General features: G+C 53.9%; 1 non-coding gene across 1 annotated transcript; it reads left to right on the top strand.

Moving 5' to 3' along the window:
• Window positions 1–5504: 5504 nt before the first annotated feature.
• TRNAC-GCA (transfer RNA cysteine (anticodon GCA)) lies at window positions 5505–5576 on the top strand. Its single transcript has one exon. It is a non-coding gene; the product is annotated as a tRNA-Cys (tRNA).
• Window positions 5577–7500: the final 1924 nt, after the last annotated feature.

Consider the following 7500-nt stretch of genomic DNA (forward strand, 5'->3'; position numbering starts at 1 on the left):
AACCCCGACCCTCTCTAATAGCGCGTCTGAGATCAGATGCATTGTAAGGAACCCCGACCCTCTCTAATAGCGCGTCTGAGATCAGATGCATTGTAAGGAACCCCGACCCTCTCTAATAGCGCGCCTGAGATCCGATGCATTGTAAGGAACCTCATCCCTCTCTAATAGCGCGTCTGAGATCAGATGCATTGTAAGGAACCCCGACCCTCTCTAATAGCGCGTCTGAGATCAGATGCATTGTAAGGAACCCCGACCCTCTCTAATAGCGCGTCTGAGATCAGATGCATTGTAAGGAACCCCGACCCTCTCTAATAGCGCGTCTGAGATCAGATGCATTGTAAGGAACCCCGACCCTCTCTAATAGCGCGTCTGAGATCAGATGCATTGTAAGGAACCCCGACCCTCTCTAATAGCGTGTCTGAGATCAGATGCATTGTAAGGAACCCCGACCCTCTCTGATAGCGCGTCTGAGATCAGATGCATTGTAAGGAACCCCGACCCTCTCTGATAGCGCGTCTGAGATCAGATGCATTGTAAGGAACCCCGACCCTCTCTGATAGCGCGTCTGAGATCAGATGCATTGTAAGGAACCCCGACCCTCTCTGATAGCGCGTCTGAGATCAGATGCATTGTAAGGAACCCCGACCCTCTCTGATAGCGCGTCTGAGATCAGATGCATTGTAAGGAACCCCGACCCTCTCTAATAGCGCGTCTGAGATCAGATGCATTGTAAGGAACCCCAACCCTCTCTAATAGCGCGCCTGAGATCAGATGCATTGTAAGGAACCCCAACCCTCTCTAATAGCGCACCTGAGATCAGATGCATTGTAAGGAACCCCGACCCTCTCTAATAGCGCGTCTGAGATCAGACGCATTGTAAGGAACCCCAACCCTCTCTAATAGCACGCCTGAGATCAGATGCATTGTAAGGAACCCCGACCCTCTCTAATAGCGCGTCTGAGATCAGATGCATTGTAAGGAACCCCAACCCTCTCTAATAGCGCGCCTGAGATCAGATGCATTGTAAGGAACCCCAACCCTCTCTAATAGCGCACCTGAGATCAGACGCATTGTAAGGAACCCCGACCCTCTCTAATAGCGCGTCTGAGATCAGACGCATTGTAAGGAACCCCAACCCTCTCTAATAGCACGCCTGAGATCAGATGCATTGTAAGGAACCCCGACCCTCTCTAATAGCGCGTCTGAGATCAGATGCATTGTAAGGAACCCCAACCCTCTCTAATAGCGCGCCTGAGATCAGATGCATTGTAAGGAACCTCATCCCTCTCTAATAGCGCGTCTGAGATCAGACGCATTGTAAGGAACCCCAACCCTCTCTAATAGCGCGTCTGAGATCAGATGCATTGTAAGGAACCCCAACCCTCTCTAATAGCGCGCCTGAGATCAGATGCATTGTAAGGAACCCCGACCCTCTCTAATAGCGCGTCTGAGATCAGATGCATTGTAAGGAACCCCAACCCTCTCTAATAGCGCGCCTGAGATCAGATGCATTGTAAGGAACCCCAACCCTCTCTAATAGCGCACCTGAGATCAGATGCATTGTAAGGAACCCCGACCCTCTCTAATAGCGCGTCTGAGATCAGATGCATTGTAAGGAACCCCAACCCTCTCTAATAGCGCACCTGAGATCAGATGCATTGTAAGGAACCCCGACCCTCTCTAATAGCGCGTCTGAGATCAGATGCATTGTAAGGAACCCCGACCCTCTCTAATAGCGCGTCTGAGATCAGATGCATTGTAAGGAACCCCGACCCTCTCTAATAGCGCGTCTGAGATCAGATGCATTGTAAGGAACCCCGACCCTCTCTAATAGCGCGTCTGAGATCAGATGCATTGTAAGGAACCCCGACCCTCTCTGATAGCGCGTCTGAGATCAGATGCATTGTAAGGAACCCCGACCCTCTCTGATAGCGCGTCTGAGATCAGATGCATTGTAAGGAACCCCGACCCTCTCTGATAGCGCGTCTGAGATCAGATGCATTGTAAGGAACCCCGACCCTCTCTGATAGCGCGTCTGAGATCAGATGCATTGTAAGGAACCCCGACCCTCTCTGATAGCGCGTCTGAGATCAGATGCATTGTAAGGAACCCCGACCCTCTCTAATAGCGCGTCTGAGATCAGATGCATTGTAAGGAACCCCAACCCTCTCTAATAGCGCGCCTGAGATCAGATGCATTGTAAGGAACCCCAACCCTCTCTAATAGCGCACCTGAGATCAGATGCATTGTAAGGAACCCCGACCCTCTCTAATAGCGCGTCTGAGATCAGACGCATTGTAAGGAACCCCAACCCTCTCTAATAGCACGCCTGAGATCAGATGCATTGTAAGGAACCCCGACCCTCTCTAATAGCGCGTCTGAGATCAGATGCATTGTAAGGAACCCCAACCCTCTCTAATAGCGCGCCTGAGATCAGATGCATTGTAAGGAACCCCAACCCTCTCTAATAGCGCACCTGAGATCAGACGCATTGTAAGGAACCCCGACCCTCTCTAATAGCGCGTCTGAGATCAGACGCATTGTAAGGAACCCCAACCCTCTCTAATAGCACGCCTGAGATCAGATGCATTGTAAGGAACCCCGACCCTCTCTAATAGCGCGTCTGAGATCAGATGCATTGTAAGGAACCCCAACCCTCTCTAATAGCGCGCCTGAGATCAGATGCATTGTAAGGAACCTCATCCCTCTCTAATAGCGCGTCTGAGATCAGACGCATTGTAAGGAACCCCAACCCTCTCTAATAGCGCGTCTGAGATCAGATGCATTGTAAGGAACCCCAACCCTCTCTAATAGCGCGCCTGAGATCAGATGCATTGTAAGGAACCCCGACCCTCTCTAATAGCGCGTCTGAGATCAGATGCATTGTAAGGAACCCCAACCCTCTCTAATAGCGCGCCTGAGATCAGATGCATTGTAAGGAACCCCAACCCTCTCTAATAGCGCACCTGAGATCAGATGCATTGTAAGGAACCCCGACCCTCTCTAATAGCGCGTCTGAGATCAGATGCATTGTAAGGAACCCCAACCCTCTCTAATAGCGCACCTGAGATCAGATGCATTGTAAGGAACCCCGACCCTCTCTAATAGCGCGTCTGAGATCAGATGCATTGTAAGGAACCCCGACCCTCTCTAATAGCGCGTCTGAGATCAGATGCATTGTAAGGAACCCCGACCCTCTCTAATAGCGCGTCTGAGATCAGATGCATTGTAAGGAACCCCGACCCTCTCTAATAGCGTGTCTGAGATCAGATGCATTGTAAGGAACCCCGACCCTCTCTGATAGCGCGTCTGAGATCAGATGCATTGTAAGGAACCCCGACCCTCTCTGATAGCGCGTCTGAGATCAGATGCATTGTAAGGAACCCCGACCCTCTCTGATAGCGCGTCTGAGATCAGATGCATTGTAAGGAACCCCGACCCTCTCTGATAGCGCGTCTGAGATCAGATGCATTGTAAGGAACCCCGACCCTCTCTGATAGCGCGTCTGAGATCAGATGCATTGTAAGGAACCCCGACCCTCTCTAATAGCGCGTCTGAGATCAGATGCATTGTAAGGAACCCCAACCCTCTCTAATAGCGCGCCTGAGATCAGATGCATTGTAAGGAACCCCAACCCTCTCTAATAGCGCACCTGAGATCAGATGCATTGTAAGGAACCCCGACCCTCTCTAATAGCGCGTCTGAGATCAGACGCATTGTAAGGAACCCCAACCCTCTCTAATAGCACGCCTGAGATCAGATGCATTGTAAGGAACCCCGACCCTCTCTAATAGCGCGTCTGAGATCAGATGCATTGTAAGGAACCCCAACCCTCTCTAATAGCGCGCCTGAGATCAGATGCATTGTAAGGAACCCCAACCCTCTCTAATAGCGCACCTGAGATCAGACGCATTGTAAGGAACCCCGACCCTCTCTAATAGCGCGTCTGAGATCAGACGCATTGTAAGGAACCCCAACCCTCTCTAATAGCACGCCTGAGATCAGATGCATTGTAAGGAACCCCGACCCTCTCTAATAGCGCGTCTGAGATCAGATGCATTGTAAGGAACCCCAACCCTCTCTAATAGCGCGCCTGAGATCAGATGCATTGTAAGGAACCTCATCCCTCTCTAATAGCGCGTCTGAGATCAGACGCATTGTAAGGAACCCCAACCCTCTCTAATAGCGCGTCTGAGATCAGATGCATTGTAAGGAACCCCAACCCTCTCTAATAGCGCGCCTGAGATCAGATGCATTGTAAGGAACCCCGACCCTCTCTAATAGCGCGTCTGAGATCAGATGCATTGTAAGGAACCCCAACCCTCTCTAATAGCGCGCCTGAGATCAGATGCATTGTAAGGAACCCCAACCCTCTCTAATAGCGCACCTGAGATCAGATGCATTGTAAGGAACCCCGACCCTCTCTAATAGCGCGTCTGAGATCAGACGCATTGTAAGGAACCCCAACCCTCTCTAATAGCACGCCTGAGATCAGATGCATTGTAAGGAACCCCGACCCTCTCTAATAGCGCGTCTGAGATCAGATGCATTGTAAGGAACCCCAACCCTCTCTAATAGCGCGCCTGAGATCAGATGCATTGTAAGGAACCCCAACCCTCTCTAATAGCGCGCCTGAGATCAGATGCATTGTAAGGAACCCCGACCCTCTCTAATAGCGCGTCTGAGATCAGATGCATTGTAAGGAACCCCAACCCTCTCTAATAGCGCGTCTGAGATCAGATGCATTGTAAGGAACCCCAACCCTCTCTAATAGCGCACCTGAGATCAGATGCATTGTAAGGAACCCCGACCCTCTCTAATAGCGCGTCTGAGATCAGACGCATTGTAAGGAACCCCAACCCTCTCTAATAGCACGCCTGAGATCAGATGCATTGTAAGGAACCCCGACCCTCTCTAATAGCGCGTCTGAGATCAGATGCATTGTAAGGAACCCCAACCCTCTCTAATAGCACGCCTGAGATCAGATGCATTGTAAGGAACCCCAACCCTCTCTAATAGCGCACCTGAGATCAGACGCATTGTAAGGAACCCCGACCCTCTCTAATAGCGCGTCTGAGATCAGACGCATTGTAAGGAACCCCAACCCTCTCTAATAGCACGCCTGAGATCAGATGCATTGTAAGGAACCCCGACCCTCTCTAATAGCGCGTCTGAGATCAGATGCATTGTAAGGAACCCCGACCCTCTCTAATAGCGCGTCTGAGATCAGACGCATTGTAAGGAACCCCGACCCTCTCTAATAGCGCGTCTGAGATCAGACGCATTGTAAGGAACCCCAACCCTCTCTAATAGCGCGTCTGAGATCAGATGCATTGTAAGGAACCCCAACCCTCTCTAATAGCGCGTCTGAGATCAGACGCATTGTAAATTCTTCTGTATTTGATGCCATTTTCAAATGCCCAGGTAATTGCAGGGGTCACTTTGCGGGTGTCCCGGGGAGCACAAGGCTTTCTAGGAACCGTGATAGTGAACTATGGACAGCTGGGGATATAGCTCAGTGGTAGAGCATTCGACTGCAGATCGAGAGGTCCCTGGTTCAAATCCGGGTGTCCCCTTCATGTGTTTTTATTTATTATTATTATTATTATTATTATTATTATTATTCTATAGGTTCCTATCTCCATCATTACGTTACATTACTATATGTTCTAATACATTACTATATGTTCTAGTTAAATGAGATAATGTTTTACAGAATTACGCAGTTTCTCTGCTTCGCTAAGCACAGAAATAACATTAGTGAATATCAGGAGATGGCGCGGTCCCTGGTTCCACTCTGTGACGGTGCGCGGAACGTGATCCCAGCGTCACTGTGCGCGGAACGTGATCGCAGCGTCACTGTGCGCGGAACGTGATCGCAGCGTCACTGTGCGCGATCCGTGATCGCAGCGTCACTGTGCGCGGAACGCGATCCCAGCGTCACTGTGCGCGGAACGCGATCCCAGCGTCACTGTGCGCGGAACGCGATCGCAGCGTCACTGTGCGCGGAACGCGATCGCAGCGTCACTGTGCGCGGAACGCGATCGCAGCGTCACTGTGCGCGGAACGCGATCGCAGCGTCACTGTGCGCGGAACGCGATCCCAGCGTCACTGTGCGCGGAACGCGATCCCAGCGTCACTGTGCGCGGAACGCGATCCCAGCGTCACTGTGCGCGGAACGCGATCCCAGCGTCACTGTGCGCGGAACGCGATCCCAGCGTCACTGTGCGCGGAACGCGATCCCAGCGTCACTGTGCGCGGAACGCGATCCCAGCGTCACTGTGCGCGGAACGCGATCCCAGCGTCACTGTGCGCGGAACGTGATCCCAGCGTCACTGTGCGCGGAACGTGATCCCAGCGTCACTGTGCGCGGAACGTGATCGCAGCGTCACTGTGCGCGGAACGTGATCGCAGCGTCACTGTGCGCGATCCGTGATCGCAGCGTCACTGTGCGCGGAACGCGATCCCAGCGTCACTGTGCGCGGAACGCGATCGCAGCGTCACTGTGCGCGGAACGCGATCCCAGCGTCACTGTGCGCGGAACGCGATCCCAGCGTCACTGTGCGCGGAACGCGATCCCAGCGTCACTGTGCGCGGAACGCGATCCCAGCGTCACTGTGCGCGGAACGCGATCCCAGCGTCACTGTGCGCGGAACGCGATCCCAGCGTCACTGTGCGCGGAACGCGATCCCAGCGTCACTGTGCGCGGAACGCGATCCCAGCGTCACTGTGCGCGGAACGCGATCCCAGCGTCACTGTGCGCGGAACGCGATCCCAGCGTCACTGTGCGCGGAACGCGATCGCAGCGCCACTGTGCGCGGAACGCGATCGCAGCGCCACTGTGCGCGGAACGCGATCGCAGCGTCACTGTGCGCGGAACGCGATCGCAGCGTCACTGTGCGCGGAACGCGATCGCAGCGTCACTGTGCGCGGAACGCGATCGCAGCGTCACTGTGCGCGGAACGCGATCGCAGCGTCACTGTGCGCGGAACGTGATCGCAGCGTCACTGTGCGCGGAACGTGATCGCAGCGCCACTGTGCGCGGAACGTGATCGCAGCGCCACTGTGCGCGGAACGTGATCGCAGCGCCACTGTGCGCGGAACGTGATCGCAGCGTCACTGTGCGCGGAACGTGATCGCAGCGTCACTGTACGCGGAACGTGATCACAGCGTCACTGTACGCGGAACGTGATCACAGCATTTCTGTGCACGGAACGCGATCCCAGCGTCACTGTGCACGGAACGCGATCCCAGCGTCACTGTGCGCGGAACGCGATCCCAGCGTCACTGTGCGCGGAACGCGATCGCAGCGTCACTGTGCGCGGAACGCGATCCCAGCGTCACTGTGCGCGGAACGCGATCGCAGCGTCACTGTGCGCGGAACGCGATCCCAGCGTCACTGTGCGCGGAACGCGATCCCAGCGTCACTGTGCGCGGAACGCGATCCCAGCGTCACTGTGCGCGGAACGTGATCGCAGCGTCACTGTGCGCGGAACGTGA

This window comes from Ascaphus truei, chromosome 23 (genome assembly GCF_040206685.1).
Source record: "Ascaphus truei isolate aAscTru1 chromosome 23, aAscTru1.hap1, whole genome shotgun sequence".
Taxonomy (NCBI): domain Eukaryota; kingdom Metazoa; phylum Chordata; class Amphibia; order Anura; family Ascaphidae; genus Ascaphus; species Ascaphus truei.